Source organism: Papaver somniferum, chromosome 6 (genome assembly GCF_003573695.1).
Source record: "Papaver somniferum cultivar HN1 chromosome 6, ASM357369v1, whole genome shotgun sequence".
NCBI classification, from domain to species: domain Eukaryota; kingdom Viridiplantae; phylum Streptophyta; class Magnoliopsida; order Ranunculales; family Papaveraceae; genus Papaver; species Papaver somniferum.
Window position 1 is genome coordinate 153,256,749 of NC_039363.1, and position 23,612 is coordinate 153,280,360.

Sequence of the window (23,612 nt, forward strand, 5' to 3'; positions counted from 1 at the left end):
CATCCCAGTGTTGGGGTTTACCTCTTCATGGTGAAAACATGCTCAAAATATTTATTCATGGCTCCAAAGTGTTTGAATAGAGTGAAAATACAAGAAAAAGATAAAACAGATCAACTGCAACGTTTATAAGCGTTACAGACTGACTGTTATAAAGGACTACAGAGAATATAAGCCTGCCTTCTAAACGATACTTATTTGCTGCAGTAACTAAACTACACCTCTCTGCGACTGACTTAGGGCGTCAGTTCTTCTTCTTCTTCTTCTTCTTCCCCCTCTTCCCTGAAAGTGCAGAAACGACTCTGCAACTTTCTTTCTCCGAGCAAAGACCTTCGTTGGCTCTCCCGTGCCTCTCTAACTTCACCCCAAAGTCTCGACCCCTCTTCCAGGACTCGTACAAGCCTTTATATAGATAACAGGTGCAAAACTATCCCGATAAATATTTTTTTCTTCCAACGAAAGTCTCAGACTTTCTCACCTTTTTTTCACCGGAATTCTCTCACACGTCTTCTGTTTTGTGTCAATCATTCCCTTTGAATCGACAGCTCCAAATCTAACATAATATATCTTCTTTCACCTCACGTAACTTCTTAATATAAATCAACCAAAACTCCGGAAAATTCCTCATGCCTTGTTGCATAAAGAATACATGTAAGCTGCCTTCTTTCCCATATAAATCCGATTACCAAGCATGTTTCGATAAAACAGGGTACCATCTGTACGTGCCAACTCGAATGATTCTCGTCCAAAACAAAACCAGAAAAGACCGAGCATAATCCTCCTCTGATCTTTCCAAACTCGACTATATGGTCATTTTTAAACGAACCAAACACCCATGCTAACTCTTCTCAGCCTTAACAAGTCCAGCCCAATAAAAATCTACGATTGAATCTAATTAAAACTCCTTCAAAATCGGTCAAGAAATCTGCAGATGAACAAGGTTGTTTTCCCGCCAAAACCATTTCAAATGGGAAGGAAGATGGTGTCCCTTAACCTCTTATGGGGTGCCTTTATCAGTTGGGTGCCCTAGGGTGTAAATAGCAAGTGGCTGCCCCTTAGTAAGTGAATGCCCCTTATCCAAATGAGGGTTTCCTATAGCAACTGTCCTCCGGGATTCTCCGCGCAACTTTTTGAGCCGATTTTTCCACACATGTTTATTTCTCCAAAAACACCTACAAAGACACAAAAAGCCATAATAAGTACAAAATCGAGCACTAACAATATATACAATTGAGATTATATCAGACACAAAAATGTGTCTATCAAATACCCCCAAACTTATTATTTGCTAGTCCCGAGGAAATCAAATCTACAAAATAAAATCCTAACTCACTGTCGCAGGCATCGTCGGTTGCATTTAGCGTATGCAACAAGCCTTTAAACCCCTAGGTGGCCCTAGTGGCCGAGTTATAGTCTCGGGAGGGCTTACAAGAGATATACCCACAAAACCTTTACTCCAGACCCTAACTATCTATGCAGAACCTTGGAAGGCACTAAAGAATCTCCTTGGTTGGAATACTTATTGACTATAAGAGGAAGCACCCTGATGCGAAATTCCAATTGTTGTACACGAGTTTGCGCTCAAGCATACTAAAATTCATATATAAGTGACAAAGCTCTACTCAGATAGTTGCACTATGGACATCAGTATCCGGAGTCAAAACTAATCACATGGATAGATCAAGAAGATGGATATAGAGAAAAACATAGATGGTTTTGATGTTTACTAAGTGAACGGCGTTTCCCATATCTGTCTGAAGGCCTCCGCCAAAATGAATCTATCCTAATGGATTGAGATACTAGTCTAACTAATATCAACACACTGGCATATACAAGGGAACTAGTGGTCGATAACCTAACTCTAGGTCAACACAACTGGCATATACAAGGGTACCAGTGATCGACTTTATTGAATTTATTCCTTTTGGTCAAATGGTCTGGTCTCAATTTTTTTTTTCCTTTTTGTTTTCCAACTTTTTTTTTTCATGGTATCTCAATCACTCTAATTCACCCTAGAATTGGTAACAACTTGAATCGTGAGCCCCACCAAATCACTTAGAAACATATTTAAAAATAAAAATAAAAACAGAAGTGAAAAGGACTCAACGAGATATGGCGAAACTACCATGTTATTTCTAACACCTGAGCTCTGTGCTTTTATGAATAGACTCTTTAGATGTTTCCATCTAATCAGATTGGTTCCTCAACTCCTACAACCAAAATGCTTCCATCCACTTAGATTGGTTAGTGCAATCCTTAATAGGCATAAATTTCTAGGCTCTGGATTTTATTTATTGCAACTAAAAAGTTTCTCCCATACCCCAAAACTTAAATCTAACATTGTCCTCAATGTTCTAAAGATGAAATTAAAAGCATGAACAAGGATAAATTATTACCATTTGAAGCAAAAGGGATAAGGAAAGATATTACCGTGTTGCATGAATGTTGGGTTACCTCCCAAGAAGTGCTAAGTTTAAAGTCTTCAGCCAGACTAAGAAAGGATTAGTCACCTCATAGAATCATAAGTAATAGCCGAAATTTCTGTGGGTCATCAAAACCAAATAGAGCTATCACAAATAAAAGGAATCTGCAACCTGTCAAGAAAATAAGCAAATAAAGCACATCCTTGTCTAGTTTCCTGTTTAAGACAACTACATCTAGATGTGGTTCAGGTTCTATAATTGGGTCCAAATAAAATATTTTCATGGGTTGGAATTCCTCAAAGCTAAGATCCGGTTCAGGTATTAGAGTCTGAAGAAACTCAAGCAAAAATTTAAAAGTACATAATAATAACCTGAATAATTGAGGATCCTTAAAGTCAATCAGTTTTGACTCACACAATCGACCACGATGAAACTGATGGTCAATCTTAAGCAAATGTATCGACCCTAATCTCTTAAAGTAATTAGGTTTAGTCTCAAAACTAAATAATTGACACATCTGAAATTTATACGTTCCCACAATTGGTTGAAAAATATTTGGTGGGAAAACAAAGTCGATCTTGGTATCATAGCCTGGTCTAACCTCATCAACCAGAGGATGGGTTTCTAACAGCTGAACTTCCTTATGGACATCACTAGGTTCAGGAAAACGTGTATGAAGATAGTCTTGCAAAATGGTTGAGGCACATATGTCAAGTCCGAAGTGAGGGACCTTTCTAAGAGTTAAGGCACATGGAGAATGATAATCACCCCCAAACTTAGAGTTTTGGGTATCTCTAGATAGACTAGATACAATTTCCTTAATTTCTAGATCGTTGGAATCCTGAAAATAGTCAATTGCTTCTTATAGGTTATACTCAAGTGACGCATCCTCACTCATATTTAATAGCTGCACGAGTTCATTTTCTTCGTCTAAGACTATTGTTTCTAAATCGCTAGACTCTAAAACGGTATTCTCAGAATAAACTCGTTCCTCTAAACCATTATCGACTTCGTAATCAAAAGGAAATACTACATCATCTAAAGAAGTGGTATCTCAAATCCTCGTCCTATTGAATATGTGAATAATCATTAAAATTATCGAGATCTGAACCAGAAATAACACTATCATCATAAAGTTCATTTGGAGTAACAAATTCCTGATCACTATGCCTACATATTTCAAATTCGTCATCAACACTATCTACATCATAATCATCATAATAACATGAAAATGGTTGAACCTCATCTAAACAAGTAATGTTACCAATTTTATCCTCGTCATCTTGATTATGCAAATAACTATCCTCATTTTCAAGGGTACTATTGGAATCACTGTATTGGAAATTAAGATTATTTCGAGCAATTCTTTCGTTCGACTCAGCTATCAACTTGAAGGATTCCTCTATAGAAAGTTCTCTTTCGTCATAAACTAAGTTATTCATCTCAGCTAACTTACGTGTCGACTCCTCTAATTTCCTGAGGGACTCTTCTAAAGGAGAAATATAAGAATTTTGCTCGTATGACCGGTGCGTGTGTGGATAGTAATTGGGCTCATCAAGGTATGAGACATAACCTTGAAAAGGCTGATATTCCCAACCACTATTTACATTATGGTCAAAGTAGTAACGTCCATTTTGAAACTCAGTCGGATATTCGTTGTATTGGCTCTTGTAATACCAGTTGACATTCTATTGCAGGGGTGTGAGTTGTCACACAAAATAAAACCCACTGACAGGGGATTCGTGGGTGGATAGAGCCTTACCTCCCGTACCAGACGGGCGATGAACCGTTGAAGTCGACTCAGGCCACCGACTCCGACGTCAGTATACGAATCCGAGGGGCCAAGACAGTATCGTAACTGTTGTCCTTCCCTGCAAACAGTTTATATTTAATCTTAACCCTTCCGTAGGGTTTTAAAAAATAATGTCCAGTCCAAAAAGTGTCCAAAAATAAAAAGAAAAATTACAAAAACTAAAACTCTATTTACAATTTCTAAAAATAAAACAAAATAACTATATACAAAATATTCTTCTTCACTCCTTTCGGATTCCTCTCTTCTTTCCTTCTTTGGCGATGCTTTCCTTTTATAGTACTTTTTTCTTTCCTTGTAGCTTCGCTCCAATCTGAAAAGAATCGAAAAATACCAAAGGCGTAAAAGAGAAAAAAAATTCTAAAAGAAATAAAATAAATCTAAAACCTAAAACCTAATACAAATCCGCGTCGGCGGCGCCAAAAATTGATGTAGTTTTTCAAGTGGTAAATAAAGTTCGTTCAAAGACTTGTAAAGATTTGATTTCAGACTTAATACTAAAAAATATATACAAAAGATGTCACAAATATCGAGAGGTACTGAGAGTTAAGATTCCACCAATTCTCATATTCATGTGGTTCAACTATCGATTCCAGACAATTATAGCTCATAACATAATAAATATTGACTCTTTATTCTTTGCCAAGGTAGATTTTATAAAAGATTGCCTGTAAATCACAAGCATGACGTATCAAAAATACTAAGACCAAGCATACGCCATCAAAAAAAATCACAATCAATTAAGAAATATCATGAATCAATTTAAAATAGTGCAAAAGTCATAAAGGAGTTAAATAGATTTACCACACGCGTAGAGAATGGCTTCCTCCGTCATCCCAGTGTTGGGTTTTACCTCTTCATGGTGAAAACATCCTCAAAATATTTATTCATGGCTCCAAAGTGTTTGAATAGAGTGAAAATACAAGAAAAAGATAAAACAGATCAACTGCAACGTTTATAAGCGTTACAGACTGACTGTTATAAAGGACTATAGAGAATATAAGACTGCCTTCTAAACGATACTTATTTGCTGCAGTAACTAAACTACACCTCTCTGCGACTGACTTAGGGCGTCAGTTCTTCTTCTTCTTCCCCCTCTTCCCTGAAAGTGCAGAAACGACTCTGCAACTTTCTTTCTCCGAGCAAAGACCTTCGTTGGCTCTCCCGTGCCTCTCTAACTTCACCCCAAAGTCTCGACCCCTCTTCCAGGACTCGTACAAGCCTTTATATATCTAACAGGTGCAAAACTATCCCGAGAAATATTTTTTTCTTCTAGCGAAAGTCTCGGACTTTCTCACCTTTTCTTTCACCGGAATTCTCTCACACGTCTTCTGTTTTGTGTCAATCATTCCCTTTCAATCGACAACTCCAAATCTAACAGAATATATCTTCTTTCACCTCACGTAACTTCTTAATATAAATCAACCAAAACTCCGGAAACTTCCTCATGCCCTGTTGCATAAAGAATACATGTAAGATGCTTTCTTTCCCATAGAAATCCGAGTACCAAGCCTGTTTCGATAAAACAGGGTACCATCTGTACGTGCCAACTCGAGTGGTTCTCGTCCAAAACAAAACCAGAAAAGACCGAGCATAATCCTCCTCTGTTCTTTCCAAACTCGACTATATGGTCATTTTTAAACGAACCAAACACCCATGCTAACTCTTCTCAGCCTTAACAAGTCCAGCCCAATAAAAATCTACGATTGAATCTAATTAAAACTCCTTCAAAATCGGTCCAGAAATCTGCAGATGGACAAGGTTGTTTTCCCGCCAAAACCATTTCAAATGGGGAGGAAGATGGTGTCCCTTAACCTCTTATGGGGTGCCTTTATCAGTTGGGTGCCCTGGGGTGCAAATAGCAAGTGGCTGCCCCTTAGTAAGTGAATGCCCCTTATCCAAATGAGGGTTTCCTTTAGCAACTGTCCTCCGGGATTCTCCGCGCAACTTTTTGAGCCGATTTTTCCACACATGTTTATTTCTCCAAAAACACCTACAAAGACACAAAAAGCCATAATAAATACAAAATTGAGCACTAACAATATATACAATTGAGATTATATCAGACACAAAAATGTGTATATCAGTGATCAACCTAGAAATATCCATGTTATAAAGAAGGGTGATATCAAGAATACAAAACACAGTTTGGCTAACTTAGCCTAGATAAGTGGCGGTTCAAATTTGTCCTCACAAAAGATAAATCTACGGCTGTAATTGTTTGTCATAAGTGATGGTTATGATTGGGATTATAAGTGCATCTAACTGATAAAATTTATTTCCATTAATTCTTGATAAAAATATTTATTAATTTGCTATAATAAATGTCAGTTATGAATGATATCAACTATAAATGACATTAAATAAATTATTCTATCAACAATGATAATAAATATATTTTTATTAACTTATGTTTAGGATTAATTTAGCACTGTTGTGAGTTGTATAAAACGTGTTTTTAATGTGCGTTGATGTGCTGAGCTATATACAAAAAACAATATAAACTAAAGTTAGAGACAATTAAAAAAACGATCCAATTTGTTCCGTAAAATATTAGGTTCAACTATTGTTATCGTAACAAATGACTAAAATAAACATATCTCTGAAAACTGTAGTGTATTTTATTATGCTTAAGAATAATGAGTTTTTTAGTATTACATAAATATATATATAGATAACATTAAATTTACGAATTATTACTATTATTAAAAAGTATTACCTTTTAAAATAGTACAGTATAAAATATTACCTGTTGATAAATTAAAGAATTTTCAATGATGGTTTAGTATAAAATATAGTTTGAAAGGAAAACTATTATCTTTAAGAATAAAATATAGCGAATAAAGATCGGCAGTGTATATAAATTTAGGGGTGATTTTTATCATTTATGAAATAAAATAAGGACAAAAAAGAAATAGAATATGAAATTAAAGTTGAAGATAGCATTTTCTTTCGAAGCTTTTAAAAGCTCATTCTCCTCTACTTTTCTAAGTTGATAGATTTAGGAAGTGCATTGCATAAAAAATATTTTAAAAATTCTTTACCAAGCACTATGATGGAAAAAATATTACAAAAAAATGTTATCGAAGTACTTTCTAAAAAGAAAAGAAAAATACAAAACAAACTCAGTTAGATTCTCTAATAATTATATAAGTGGACCATAATGGTGGTTGTAGTGGTGTTAAGGAAAGGACGTCATGGTTTGATTGGAAGTGGTGGTGGAAGTTGTTTCAGTAAAAATAGTAGTGGTGCATGGTGTAATTATGGTAGTAGCAAGAATTGGTGAACAGTGGTGTCCAACGAGTAATTTCGCGCCGTCTCAGGTATTTCCTAATAAATAGCTTAATTTTTATTTTTATTCAATGATGATGGATAATAGAGTCTATTAGTTGTTGTTATAGTCTATTGTTATTAGATTAAGTGGTTAACCATTTGACTTACTTGCTAATCATGGTTTTTAGTATTTTTATGCTGCAAATAACCTCACATTTGGGAGGTTAATGTCGTAGAATGTCTGAAAATTTTGAAAAACTAAAACTATATCTTATAAGAGAAACTAGGCCTTTACACGGCACGGAACTTGATCATTGTCTATATGTTCATTGGACAAATTATGTTACCAAAACATGGGCATATATAGCATTTACACGGGCATATGACAACGATGGGTAGTGTCATGAAGGTTTTAAATTGCTCATCCGAGGAGTTGTACACTTCTTCGCAGGACTTTCACCAAACTCTATTATCAAGCATATATATAATATACATTAGATTTTGTGTCTGTTCTACGCATCGGGCGGACCCAAAAACCATTCACCATCATTTTTCTAAACCATATTTTTGATTTGGTGTGATGTGACTTTGCTTGCCTCGTAGTGCATTTACGATTTGGTGTCGCAGGGCTTCGCCTAGCCCCATCGTGATGCATTTCTAATTTGATTTGGATTTAGCTCGGGGTCGGCTCGCTCCGTCCCGATGCATATTTTATTTTGTGTGGCTCGGCTTCGCCTCGCTCGTCACGATGCATGTTTAGGATTTTTGATTGTGTGACTCGGCTTCGCCTCGCCTCGTCCCCACACATTTTTGATTTGGTATGGCCCGGCTTCACCCCGTCCCAATACATTTTTTTACTTGGTATGGCCCGGCTTCGCCTCGCCCCATCGTTTAGGATTCTTATACATTCTTTAATCAAAAACAAAAAAGGTTGTTTTTTGTTGCCGTAAACAGGTGCAACTTCAACACGATGATTGGTAATATGCACGTCTTGGCAGTACAGTGGGGGTAAAAGTGCAATGCAAAATCATAACAAAAATTGGGCTTAAAAATACTTTAAGGCTAACGGTATTTTATGAAAATGGCACATACTCAAATCGCCATACTATCATTTCTAGGCGCAGAACATCATCATATATCCGAAGACAGTAAATATTTAGAACCAAACTTTAAATTTAACGTAATGTCTTTCTCTTAAATAACCAAAGTCTTCGTACAATTAGCATAAATATCCGAATTTTGAAGATCAAGCTTTCCTCTGGTTGTCACATCACATACTTATAGTCTCAGTTTTTTCATGAAATGTTTGTCACTACCCAATAACCACTCTGTCCAACACCTACAAACAGTAGGATGCATTGTATCAAAATTGGTGGTAATAATGCGAGACTGAACAAAACACAATATGAAACCACATCAAAGAGTGGCAAGAGAAAAAAGGAGAACTAAATAAATAGCAACTATAAACTGATACATACTTGTAACTAAACATACGCCTCTACTGTTTAAATCCACGCAAGTCTCGCCATACTGTGAATAAGGTGTGGAACTGCCAACGGTACTGTATACCTCTAAGTTGTAACCTCACTCTACTGTAAAACTCCATCAACAAATATAGAAGTAGCCACAAAATAGGTAGGTATCACATCAAAATTTAATAAAAGTAGACAGTGAAAGAGAAGCACAACTTTCCAAGAAAGACGGCTAAACTCCAAAGTGAAATAACAACTATGTAAGACCCAACATTCACAGCTATAATTACCAGATTAAAATGTAGGTACGGGAAAAACAAGTTAGATTTATTCCCTCCATTTGCTTTTCAAATTAAGATTTTTATTCTTCGAGTACCTCTCTGGGTATTCAAGCAGAGCACTAAAGTTCAATGTGTGGAATGGCTTATATACCTTAAATAATTTAAAATGGGACTGATGTTATTTTTTAATGGTAAGTAAAGTATCGTTCGCTCGGACTTGTTGAGATTGATTTCAGACTTAATAACATAAAATATATATACAAAAATTTGTCAAGGTATCGGAAGGTACTGAGACTCAGGATTCCACCAAACTCATAACATAAGGTTCAAATATTAATTCTTTTAACAATTATAGATCAATGAAAACATGGACTCTTATTTTTGCCAAGGGAGATTCTCAAAACATTAGTTGTAAATCTTAAGCATGGGACATCAAAACATCTAAGCAAGCATGACCCATCAAATGATATGACAACTAATTAATCAAAATCATAATTCAATTTTAATTAGTGCAAAATTCATATAAGAATTAAATATAATTACCCAAGTATGATATTAGGCTTCCTCCGTCATCCCGGTGTTGGGGTTTAGCTCCTCATGTCAAGAACATGCTCAAAATAATATTTCATGGCTCAAAAAGGTGTTCTTATTGAAGAAATATGAGAAAATAGTAAAACAGCTCAGCTGCAACATTTATAAGTGTTACAGAATGACTGTTACAATGGAAACAGAAGAAATAAGACTGCAGGAAGAACGATAGTTTTGTATTGCTGCAGAATCAGTGACTTTGTTTGTGCGTCTAATGTGCTTCGTATCCTTCTTCTTCTTCAGCAGCAGCAGAGAGCTTCTCTGCAAGTCTTCTTTCTTGGATTCTATGGCCTCTGACCGGACCCCTAACTCCAGATTCCCCTTCCTGGGATCCAAACCAACTTATATATACTCAACAAACCCCAAAAATCCCGAGTTAATCTCCTTTTTCTTCAACCAAAAGTCTCGGATTTTCCTTTCTTTCCAAACTCTTTGTACGCGTCTCATGCAGTTATCCAAGATCTTCTCAGCGTATAAAATAAATCCGAGGGTTCATATCATCTCCCAATATTCACATGATCCTCCAAATATTCTCCAAATCGAGATAAAGAAAACTCGAAACATGCACGTCCCTGTTTTACTTCCAACCGGAGAAACTCTCGTATTCTTTCATCTAAGCACCGTACGTACTTCCCCTATTTATCTCCACTTCCATTTGTGATCAAGTTCTCGAGAATATCTCCCACATAACTTCCATAAATATAGCAGCAAATACCCGAAAAAAACTTGAACTTCCCTGTTTTACCTAAACTCGGTTTCTGTCCCTTTTTCTTCGTATCTACAAGTCTTACCAACCCTGTTTTTATGAACCAGGGTAGTACCATATCATTCCCATGAAGAAATATACAACAATCTTGGTCAAGTCCATCTTCAGAAGTTCACGCAGAAACTAAACAAATTTCCCGCCATTTTCTGTTCGTATGAAAGGTATGAGGTGGAGTGCCCCTATCCCTTGAAGGGGTGTAAATAGCAGTTGAGTACCCCTTATCATTTGAGGTGCACCTTATCAAAACTGAGAGTCCGAATAGTAATTTTCTCCTACGAGCGCAAATACCACTTTTCGAGCCAATTTTCCCGCAAAAGCTTATTTCTCCAAAAACACCTACAAAGACATAAAATAACCAAATAAGTACAGAATCGAGCACTAAAAATATATACAATTGAGATCAAAATAGACACATAAATGCGTCGATCAAATACCCCCAAACTTATTATTTCGAGCAGTTCTTTTCTGGGACTCTAACAAAAGATTCTGAGTCGACTCACATGACTTCCTAATTGAATCTAGGAAAGAAAGTTCACTCGTTGCATTGTCTTCGTCCATAACTAAGTTATTCATTTCTACTAACTTACGCGTCGACTCAGCTAACTTACGTGTTGACTCTAGTAGAGAGGAATTTCGCTCGTACGACAGGTTGGCGTGTGGATAGTAATTGGGATCACCATGGTATCGACCATAACCTTCAAAAGTTTGATATTCCCAACCATTATTCACACTATGGTCAAAGTAATGTCCATTTTTAAAATCAGTCGGATATTCGTTATGTTGGCTATGTAATACCAGTTCGACACTCTATTGCATGGGTGTGAGTTGTCACACAAAATAAAACCCACTGACAGGTGATTCGTGGGTGGATAAAGTCTTACCTCCCGTACCAGACGAGCGATGAACCCTTGAAGTCGACCCAGGCCATCGACTCCGATGTCAGTGTACGAACCCGAGGGATAGAGACAGTATCGTAACTGTCGTCCTTCCCTGCAAACAGTTTTTATTTAATTTTAAACCCTTCCTTAGGGTTTTAAAAATAATGTCCAAGTCTAAAAAGTGTCCAAAAATAAAAAATAAATTACAAAAATTACAAAAATAAAACTCTGTTTACAATTTCTAAAAATAAAAAAACTAATAAAATTTAAATATATACAAAATGTTCTTCATTCCTTTTAGACTCCTCTTTTCTTTCCTTCTTTGGCGATGCTTTTCTTTTATAGCACTTTTTCTTTCCTTTTATCTTCGCTCCAAACCTGGAAAAGGATCAAAAAATACCGAAGGCGTAAAAGAGAACAAAAGATCTAAAAAATAAAATAAAAATACAAATAAGTCTAAAACCTAAAACCTAATACAAATCCGCGTCGGCGGCGCCAAAAATTGATGTTATTTTTTAATGGTAAGTAAAGTATCGTTCGCTCAGACTTGTTGAGATTGATTTCAGACTTAATAACAGAAAATATATATATAAAAGTTTGTCAAGGTATCGGGAGGTACTGAGACTCAGGATTCCACCAAACTCATAACATAAGGTTCAAATATTAATTCTTTTAACAATTATAGATCATGAAAACATGGACTCTTATTTTTGCCAAGGGATATTCTCAAAACATTAGTTGTAAATCTTAAGCATGGAACATCAAAACATCTAAGCAAGCATGACCCATCAAATGATATGACAACTAATTAATCAAAATCATAATTCAATTTTAATTAGTGCAAAATTCATATAAGAATTAAATATAATTACCCCAAGTATGATATTAGGCTTCCTCCGGCATCCCGGTGTTGGGGTTTAGCTCCTCATGTCAAGAACATGCTCAAAGTAATATTTCATGGCTCAAAAAGGTGTTCTTATTGAAGAAATATGAGAAAATAGTAAAACAGCTCAGCTGCAACGTTTATAAGTGTTACAGAATGATTGTTACAGTGGAAACAGAAGAAATAAGACTGCAGGAAGAACGATAGTTTTGTATTGCAGCAGAATCAGCGACTGTGTTTGTGCGTCTAATGTGCTTCGTCTCCTTCTTCTTCAGCAGCAGAGAGCTTCTCTGCAAGTCTTCTTTCTTGGATTCTCTGGCCTCTGACCGGACCCCTAACTCCCGATTCCCCTTCCTGGGATCCAAACCAACTTATATATACTCAACAACCCCCAAAAATCCCGAGTTAATCTCCTTTTTATTCAACCAAAAGTCTCGGATTTTCCTTTCTTTCCAAACTCTTTGTACGCGTCTCATGCAGTTATCCAAGATCTTCTCAGCGTATAAAATAAATCCGAGGGTTCATATCATCTCCCAATCTTCACATAATCTTCCAAATATTCTCCAAATCAAGATAAAGAAAACTCGAAACATGCACGTCCCTGTTTTACTTCCAACTGGAGAAACTCTCGTATTCTTTCATCTAAGCATCGTACGTACTTCCCCTGTTTATCTCCACTTCCATTTGTGATCAAGTTCTCGAGAATATCTCCCACATAACTTCCATAAATATAGCAGCAAATACCCGTAAAAAACTTGAACTTCCCTGTTTTATCTAAAATCGGTTTCTGTCCCTTTTTCTTCGTATCTACAAGTCTTACCAACCCTTTTTTGATGAACCAGGGTAGTACCATATCATTCCCATGAAGAAATATACAACAATCTTGGTCAAGTCCATCTTCAGAAGTTCACGCAGAAACCAAACAAATTTCCCGCCATTTTCTGTTTGTATGAAAGGTATGAGGTGGAGTTCCCCTATCCTTTGAAGGGGTGCGAATAGCAGTTGAGTACCCCTTATCATTTAAGGTGCACCTTATCAAAATTGAGAGTCCGAATAGTAATTTTCTCCCACGAGCGCAAATACCACTTTTCGAGCCAATATTCCCGCAAAAGCTTATTTCTCCAAAAACACCTACAAAGACATAAAATAACCAAATAAGTATAGAATCGAGCACTAACAATATATATAATTGAGATCAAAATAGACACATAAATGCGTCGATCATGGACACACAACTATTCTAACAACTACACTAAAGTTTAATGCGTGGAATAGTTGCAACCATTCTAATGAAGCAAAATATATTACGTGCTTTTGCCTTAAAAGAAATAGTCAAAGAGAAAACTGAATATAGATGGAAATGAAGTAATTTCAAGAGAGATGCTCAAAGTTTAACTTACACACTGTGTTTGTAAGCATATGTCAGTCTCAAAGCCTGCTACAGCTAGCAGCTTCAGCAAGTTGGTCTGCTAGGTGATCGCAGGATCTGTTAACATACTGCTTGTTGAACCTGACAAATTTATACTTGTATCCTGGGGTAGGATTAGAAACCAGAGACGGAGATCATCACAAATGCACACTGGATGATCCATTCATTCAACAAAGACAGAGGGACACAGAAATCTAATCAAGTCCACATTCACTTTCTAATAAAAGGGGAGACAAAACATGGATTGATAATTAAACCTGAGTAATTAACACTTCACGACCAATACAATTTATAAAAATTCAAGATCACTTGAACTCAAGCATGATATTTTGTTTCGCTATAACCTTCAAATCGATGTTAACAACATGTCCATACTACAATATAAATTTGTTTGTGTTTTTAAATAAATCTCAAAAAAAAGAAAAACTCACCCCTACTTCATGCATTTGAGGGGACCTATAATTTTTCTAAATTATACAAAACCAAATCAAACAGTCGAAAATTAAACTTGAGTTTCTCCTAGATATTTCCACAAACACTTAAGGATCTGAATTTAAATGTTCCTATATTTGAAACCCACAACTGACTGAGGGAAAAACGTAAACACCCATTAACATATCATGCTTACCAAATGCTGTTTTCTATCTTACTCCTCTCCTCCCTGAAGCTGCTTATGTATCAATATAACCCCTGCAAAGAATAAGTTAAAATACATCACCATAAACCATCACAGTAAGCAACCCGTTGATAACTTTACTGTCAATCTTTCCCATAAATTGAAACATGGTTTGCGGAGCCCCCGTGGCAGGCGCCAATCATAAAGCTGCAAGAAGTAAAGTTCATTTCATGAACAATCAATCCAAAATTTCACTTAAGTATGAGAATAAAAAAAAATGCTCACTTGCCTACTTAGTTACTTTCTTCTCTTCATTGGGATCAGTTTACAACTCTTCTTTTGTTTTAGTCTCTGCTGTCTTTTTCTCTCTTTCCCTCCTCGTAAACTGATAGACGCATTTATGTGTTTAATATATCTCTATTGTATATAGTGTTAGTGCTCGATTCTATACTTATTTGGTTATTTTATTTATTTGTAGGTGTTTTTAGAAGAATAAGGATTTGCGGCGAAATTGGCTGAAAATGCGGCGTTTGGACCTCCGTTGATAGAGTGCCGGAAGCGCCCCAGAAGTGTACCGGAAGTACCCCAGAAATACTCCGGAGGAACCCCGAAAAAAGTGCGGAAAATGCCCCAGAGGACACTTGCTATACGGACCCTTGATTTTGGATAAGAGGTAACCTAATTACTAAGGGGCACCCCATTTCAAGGCACATGCTAAAGGGACTCCCAGTCTGGTTAAGGGGACACCACATTCAAAGTTCAAATAACGGAATTTCGCGGGAAAGCTGAAGTTCACGTCTGATAACTTGTTGTTGGATTTCTGGGCAGTTTTGAGGGAGATTAAATCCCTGAAATCAATTGGGCTAGGCCTTTAAGACTAAACAGACCGTATGCAAGTGATTTTATCGATCAACTTGGGCTTGAATGGCTGGGAGAAGCGATCAAAGTCCAAACAGGATACGTATTGTTCTGTCCAGTTTCAAGGATTTGTATGAAAGATTTTGTGAGAGTTTTACGCTGGATAGTTACGTACTAGGTCCTGTTCAATTCTTGATAAGAGTTTGGTGGAAAGTTTATAGCTAACAGACGCGTACGAATAGCTTTGAGCAGTATTTTTCCGAGACTTTGGAAGAAAGAAAAAATAGAGATTCTATCGGGATTTCTTTGAGCTGTGAAGTATATAAGAGGTGGAGAGAGGTGAGAGAAGATTATCAAGAGTTAGGGGTCGATTGGGAGGCCAGCAGAGAGGCGCAGGAGGAGTTGCAGGAATTGTACCTGCTTCTGCTGCTGCCATTAACAAAGCTCGAAGAACACGAAGAACACACCTGCGAAGACAGTCGTTCTTTGAATAGTGGAAAGACTAGCGTCCGTGGGTCTTAAAAGAAGGCGTCAACAACAGTCTTATTTTTGCAGCGTCAACAGCAGTGGTATTTTATCGTTCTTTTCTGGACGCCGTCTGTTGGTCGCAGAATCACTGTTTTCATTCTTTTCACTCTTTTAATCAACTTTTTGAGCATCAAATATTTATTTTTAGAACATGATTATTATGAGTAGATAAATCCCATTACTGGGATGATGGAGGAAACCATTCTTTATGCATGAGTAATTCTATTTAATTCTTTATGACTATTTGCACTATTATGAGTTGTTTTATGATTTTTCTTGATTATTTGTGATTTTATCTGATGATGTATGCTTAGTCTAGGAACTCTTGATGCATCATGCTTATGATTTACATCTAATACTTTACAAAATCTAGTTTTGGCAAAGAAAAGAGTCAATTTTTGTTATCATTATAAGCCATAATTGTCTAGAATTAATAGTTGATTCGCATGAGTATAAGAATTGGTGGAATCCTGAGTCCTAGTATCTCTTGATCCTGTGACAATTTTGTATATATTTTTGTTTTTAAATCTATTCAAGTCCGAGCAACGAATCCGTATTTACCGCAAATTTAAGACTACAACAAAATGGCGCCGCCGACGCGGACTTGTATATAGATTTGTTTTTAGGTTTAATTTTTTTTTTATTATTATTATTTGTTCCTTTTTACGTTTCTTTTTGTGTCTTTGATTTACAGGTTCGAAGTGGAATACTAAGGACTTGGGAAAAAAAGCTTAAAGCTAAAAGAGAAGAAAAAAAAGACATAATTTTTTTTAGGATTTAATTTTTTATTATTTTTTTTTTTTTGTAATAGTTTTATATATTTTTTTAGAATTTGTAAATAGGCTTTATTTTTCATAATTTTTGTAATTTTTGGACTTTTTATTTGGACTTTATTTGGACTTTTGGACTTTTTATTTTTATTTTTAACCCTACGGAAGGGTATTATAAAAAAATATAAACTGTGTGCAGGGAAGGACGACGATTACGATATCGTCTCGGCCCCTCGGGTTCGTACATGACATAGGAGTCGTGGCCCGAGTCGACTTCAGCGGTTCATCGCCCGTCTGGTACGGGAGGTAAGTCCAATCGAAACACCCGCGAATCTCCTGCAAGCGGGTTACTGTCTGCCTTAAGGTGATAATTGTTTGAGGACGAACCGGACTGTCTTTATTTTCCTAGTAAAGGGCAAGGCCTGGCCTAAAAAAGATAAGGGTTCGGATTTCATCACCGTTCCCTTCTTGCCCGCCTTAGGAAAACGAAACCTAACGCGAACCCAAGCTTAAAATTTGGAATAGAACGAGACCAATAGGGTAACGAGCTTAATAGGAAACTCGTTCGAAAAATATTGGTTGCTCTTTAAGCACATTTCAAAGTTCATGATGGTTTCTGTGAGTTGAATGCGTGACTGCGCCGCCTTGTGATAGCGGTGAGGCCTTGGGTATCAAAGCTCCACTGAGCTTCCCTCGCCTCGATTCAACTTACATTAGCTCGGATTGATTCCAGAGGGGTGTGCTCAAATTGTAACGAATTCCTTTTCGAAGGAATAGAAGCTGGTCTAGAAAACAATCTAAGTGGAGCCATCATGCTTTTTGTTTGCTAGATTCTATAGGTTTGATTTGGTCGAGTCGGACTTGTTTGTGATTGCGTAGAATTCCCCTGCAATTAAGAATGTCGAACTGGTATGATAGAAGCCAATACAATGAATATCGACCTGAATTTGATTATGGACATCATCAGTATTATGACCATAGTGAGAATAGTGACTGGGGACGCCAACCTTTTCAAGGTTATGGTTCATACCATGGTGAGCCCAATTACTATCCGCACGCGCATCAGTCATACGAGCAAGAAGATTATAATACTAGTTCTTCGTCTTTAGAGGATACAATCAAACTATTGAAAAGTAGTCCTTATTATGATCCTTCAGTTCCTATTCCTTCTCAGAAGAGACTCTCAGGAATTTAGCTGAGTCATCACGTCAGTTAGCTGAATCGACGTATAAATTAGATGAGGTGAATAATGTAGTTATGGACGAAAGAACTGCAACAACAACTGAATCTGTAGAAGATATCCTCAATAGATTAACTCAAAACTTAGATCCTACACTAAGGGAACTTTCTTTGGAAGAGACCCTTGAGAGGATAGCTGAGTCGACACGTAGACTTGAGTTAGAGACGAACGAAAGTATTGCTCGAAATAACTTGAATTGCCAATATAGTGTATCCAATAATACCCTTGAGAATGAAGATACTTTTTCACATAATCAAGATAACGAGGTTATAATTGGTAACACTACTTATTTAGATAAGGTTCAATCATCTTCGTACTATTATGATGATGAGGATAGTAGTGATGAAGAATCTGAAATATGTAGGCATAGTAATCAGGAATCTAGTAATCCAATTGAGCTTTATAGTGATTATATTATTTCTACTTCAAATCCAAATAATTTTATGATTATTCACCTATTCAAAAGGACGAGGATTTGATTAGGGATACCACCGTTTTAGACGATGTAGTTTTTCCTTTTGATTACGAAGCCGATAGTGGTTTAGAGGAACGGGTTCATTTCGAAAATACTGTTTTAGAGTCTAGCGACTTAGAAACAATAGTCTTGGAAGAAGAAGATAGACCCGTAGAGATGAGTAAAGATGCACTACCTGATAATAACTTAGAAGAATCTCTGAATATTTTAAGGACTCTGAGATACGGAAATTCAAGAATAATTAGAGGTCATCTGAAGAAACTGAAAACTCTAAGTTTGGGGGTGTTATCACTTCCTAGTGCCTTACCTTTAACTCTCAGAAAGTCCCACACTTAGGACTTGACATCAATGCCTCAACCATTTTACAAGATTACTTTCATACTCGTTTTCCTGAACCTAGTGATGTCCATAAGGAAGTTCAGTTGTTAGAAACCCATCCTCTGGTTGATGAGGTTAGACCAGGCTATGATACTAAGATCGACTTTGTTTTCCCACCAAATATTTTTCAAACAATTGTGGAACGTATAAATTTCAAATGTGTCAATTATTAAGTTCTGAGACTAAACCTAATTACTTTAGGATTTATTCGAACACATTTTCTTAAGAATGACCACTACTCTCACTGTGGTCAATTATGTAAGTCAAACCTGATTGACTTAGAGGATCCTCAATTATTTAGGTTATTATTTGCTTCTAAGTTCTTATTTAAGTATTTACGACTCTAGGACCTAATAATTCGGATCTCAATTTTGAGGAGTTGCAGCCTAAAGAAATATATTTAGACCCTTTATAGAACCTGAACCTGAACCACAATTAGATATAGATATCTTAATCAGGAAACTAGGTAAGGGCATGCTAGTCTGTACATTTTCTTGGTTCACTGCAGTTTTCCTTTTGTCAGCTCTTTTTGGTGTTAAAGACCCACCAGTTATTCCGGCTACTGTTATACGGTTCGAGTTGACTAATACTTTCTTAGTGCTGAAGGACTTTAAACTTAGCAACTTCTTGGGAGGTAACCCAATCTCATGCAACCAGGTAATATCCTTCTGTAACTCTTTCACTTCAAATGGTAACAGTTTCTCCTTGTTCATGCTTTTAATTTCATCTTTAGAACATTGAGGACAATGTTAGGTTTAAGTTTGGGGGTATGGGAGAAACTTTTTAGTTGCAGTATGAAAAATAAACTCCAGAGCCTAGAAATTTATGCTTATTTAGGATGGCACTAACCAATCTAATGGATGGAAGCATTTTGATCGTAGGAGTTGAGGAACCAATCTGATTAGATGGAAACATCTAGAAGAGTCTATTCATAAAAGCACAGAGCTCAGGTGTTAGAAATAACATGATAGTTTCACCATATCTCGTTGAGTCCTTTTCACTTCTATTTATTTTATTTGTTTTTAAATTATGTTTCTCTAAGTGATTAGGTGGGGCTCACGATTCAAGTTGTTACCAATGCTAGGGTGAATTAGAGTGATGAGATACAAAAAAAAAAAAAAAAGAAAAAAAAAAAAAAAAAAGAAAAAAAATGGTAGTTACCAAAAAGTTGAAAAAAAAAGAAAAAAAAAAAAAAAACAAAAAAAAAAAGTGAGAAAAAAATATTGAGACCATACCATTTGACCAAAAGGAATAAATTCAATAAAGTAGACCATGGTACCCTTGTATATGCCAGTTGTGTTGACTAGAGTTAGGTTATCGACCACTGGTCCCTTGTATATGCCAGTGTTTGATATTAGTCAGACTAGTATCCAATCCATTAGGATAGGTTCATTTTGGCGGAGGCCTTCAGACAGATATGGGAAACGCCGTTCACTTAGTAAACATCAAAACCATCTATGTTTTTCTATATCCATCTCTTAATATTTCCATGTGATTAGTTTGACTCCGAATATGATGTCCATAGTGCAACTATCTGAGTAGAGCTCTGTCACTTTATATGAATTTTAGTATGCTTGAGTGCAAACTCGTGTACACAATTGGAATTTCGCATCAGGGTACTTCTTCCTGTAGTCAATAAGTATGCCAACCAAGGAGATTCTTTAGTGCCTTCCAAGGTTCTGTTGTAGATAGCTAGGTCTGGAGTATAAGGTTTTGTGGGTATCTCTGGTAAGCCCTCCCGAGACTATAACTCGGCCACTAGGGCCACCTAGGGGTTTAAAGGCTTATTGCATACGCTAAATGCAATCGACGATGCCTGCGACAGTGAGTTAGGATTTTATTTTGTAGTTTTGATTTGCTCGAGGACTAGCAAATAATAAGTTTGGGGGTATTTGATAGACGCATTTATGTGTCTAATATATCTCAATTGTATATAGTGTTAGTGCTCGATTCTATACTTATTTGGTTATTTTATTTATTTGTAGGTGTTTTTAGAAGAATAAGGATTTGCGGCGAAATTGGCTGAAAATGCGGCGTTTGGACCTCCGTTGATAGAGTGCCGGAAGCGCCCCAGAAGTGTACCGGAAGTACCCCAGAAATACTCCGGAGGAACCCCGAAAAAGTGCGGAAAATGCCCCAGAGGACACTTGCTATACGGACCCTTGATTTTGGTAAGGGGTAACCTAATTACTAAGGGGCACCCCATTTCAAGGCACATGCTAAAGGGACTCCCAGTCTGGTTAAGGGGACACCACATTCAAAGTTCAAATAATGGAATTTGGCGGGAAAGCTGAAGTTCACGTCTGATAACTTGCTGTTGGATTTCTGGGCAGTTTTGAGGGAGATTAAATCCCTGAAATCAATTGGGCTAGGCCTGTTAAGACTAAACAGACCGTATGCAAGTGATTTTAACGATCAACTTGGGCTGGAATGGCTGGGAGAAGCGATCAAAGTCCAAACAGGATACATATTGTTCTGTCCAGTTTCAAGGATTTGTATGAAAGATTTTGTGAGAGTTTTACGCTGGACAGTTACGTACTAGGTACTGTTCAAGTCTTGATAAGAGTTTGGTGGAAAGTTTATAGCTAACAGACGCGTACGAATAGCTTTGAGCAGTATTTTCCGAGACTTTGGAAGAAAAAAAATAGAGATTCTATCGGGATTTCTTTGAGCTGTGAAGTATATAAGAGGTGGAGAGAGTGAGAGAAGATTATCAAGAGTTAGGGGTCGATTGGGAGGCCAGCAGAGAGGCGCAGGAGGAGTTGCAGGAATGTACCTGCTGCTGCTGCTGCCATTAACAAAGCTGAAGAACACGAAGAACACACCTGCGAAGACAGTCGTTCTTTGAATAGTGGAAAGACTAGCGTCCGTGGGTCTTAAAAGAAGGCGTCAACAGCAGTCTTATTTTTGCAGCGTCAACAGCAGTGGTATTTTATCGTTCTTTTCTGGACGCCGTCTGTGGTCGCGGAATCACTGTTTTCATTCTTTTCACTCTTTTAATCAACTTTTGAGCATCAAATATTTATTTTTAGAACATGATTATTATGAGTAGATAAACCCCAACTGGGATGGGAGGAAACCATTCTTTATGCATGAGTAATTCTATTTAATTCTTTATGACTTTGCACTATTATGAGTTGTTTTATGATTTTTCTTGATTATTTGTGATTTTATCTGATGATGTATGCTTAGTCTAGGAACTCTTGATGCATCATGCTTATGATTTACATCTAATACTTTACAAAATCTAGTTTTGGCAAAGAAAAGAGTCAATTTTTGTTATCATTATAAGCTATAATTGTCTAGAATTAATAGTTGATTCGCATGAGTATAAGAATTGGTGGAATCCTAAGTCCTAGTATCTCTTGATCCTGTGACAATTTTGTGTATATTTTTGTTTTTAAATCTATTCAAGTCCGAGCAACGAATCCGTATTTACCGCAAATTTAAGACTACAACATAAACACACAAACTTCTTCTCAAAAAAGACAACAACAAATTTTAAGATGAATTTTTCATTAGTAAAAAAGTAAATTTCAATTTTTGAGCTCAAAAATGATATCTAAAAGGATAATCATCAAAACACATTACATAAAAAACAGATTGCTAACAATGGTTATGGTTTGGCTCAATTCTGTGACATTGTTTCTGAGAGAGGGAAGTTTGATTGAGAAAAGCTTACATAATACCTTTATCAGGCACTCCCTTCTACTCATTCACCGGTGCATGAGAAACAATTGTTGTGGCTTGGCCCTTGACCTGGTTTCGCAACAACATGAACAATAAGAACACCAATTCCACAAATTAACTATGGAATTGATTGGTAGTGGAAGAAGTTCGTATACCGGTTGTTTACTTCCGTCAACATGTTTCTTCATGACGCGCAATATCTTCCTGAAACAGAAGAACCGGATGTTTTTAAACCTTAGATTGAAAAAAAATTCAAAGAAAGAAAGTTACTGATTTTGAAAAAACAAACGGGAAAAATTGTTGAAGTTTCTTCGACAGCCAAAACTGTAGCCATTATTCAGTTACATCTCACGGACTTACCAATATGTTCTGTCGACGATGATGGTTCCACTGATTTGAATCGACCCCAGAAATCCCCAATTACAGCACAACATCCAACCCAAAACAGCCCCAGATTTAATTCTTAGTAACTTTTATCTTCGATTTATCTGGATCTCATGATTTACATGAATCACTCACAAAAAGAAACTATTCATTGGTATTGAATTCGGCAGGGAGAAGACATGAAGAACAGAAGAAAGATACGAAGAAGAAGAGAATAAAACTCTCTTCGATATATTGGTTTCCCCGTTAGCTTTACGTCTAGTTTTCGATTTAGGTAGTGTCCACACCAACGGCGTCAATTAACGCACAATTAATATTCGGTGTAAATGAAGTGTAATGAACTATTTAGGCACAAAAGTTTCCAGGAGTGTTGTATACCCACGTTTTTTGGAACGGTGTTATAAACAGTCAGTTAAGTACAAGATGTAAATAAAGTGTAATCCAAGTTTCAATGTTTTGACCAATAGAGTCTCGCCAAGTGTCCTCAGCATGTTTACTAATGCCCAAAACTTTTATCTAATTTAATATGAGGAGGTGTCATACTCACCATGCGATGTGGGAGCAGATATGACTTAGTTTTTTAAAGAAGGGGAGATAACACATTGGCCCTCGGTCAAATCCATAATGGTCTTGGGCCTGTAAGCTTACACCAAAAGACAATTGTTGACAAACTTCACAAAGGTGGCCACAAATACATTGTCACTTTTGGCATAACAATGTTTCTCATTTCAAATTTTCGATCTTCATTCACGATTCTAACTTTTTGCGAAAAATAGGAAAATTGGCATAGCTGAGTCATCAAACATACATGCAAGAAATTAAAGAAGATGTCTTTGTAAAAAGAGATCCCAACCCTTACCAGGGGAAGAAGGT

At 36.6% G+C, this 23,612-nt stretch overlaps 2 long non-coding RNA genes across 2 annotated transcripts; both read right to left on the bottom strand.

The window, feature by feature from the left end:
• Positions 1-8,801: 8,801 nt before the first annotated feature.
• Positions 8,802-14,505, bottom strand: LOC113286499. The gene is made up of 3 exons (XR_003329343.1): positions 14,429-14,505; positions 13,772-13,903; positions 8,802-8,842 (listed from the first exon to the last, which is right to left on the bottom strand). It is a non-coding gene; the product is annotated as an uncharacterized LOC113286499 (long non-coding RNA).
• Positions 14,506-22,366: 7,861 nt separating this feature from the next.
• LOC113286503 lies at positions 22,367-22,902 on the bottom strand. Its single transcript, XR_003329346.1, has 3 exons — positions 22,716-22,902; positions 22,511-22,559; positions 22,367-22,424 (listed from the first exon to the last, which is right to left on the bottom strand). It is a non-coding gene; the product is annotated as an uncharacterized LOC113286503 (long non-coding RNA).
• Between the last annotated feature and the right edge of the window lie 710 nt (positions 22,903-23,612).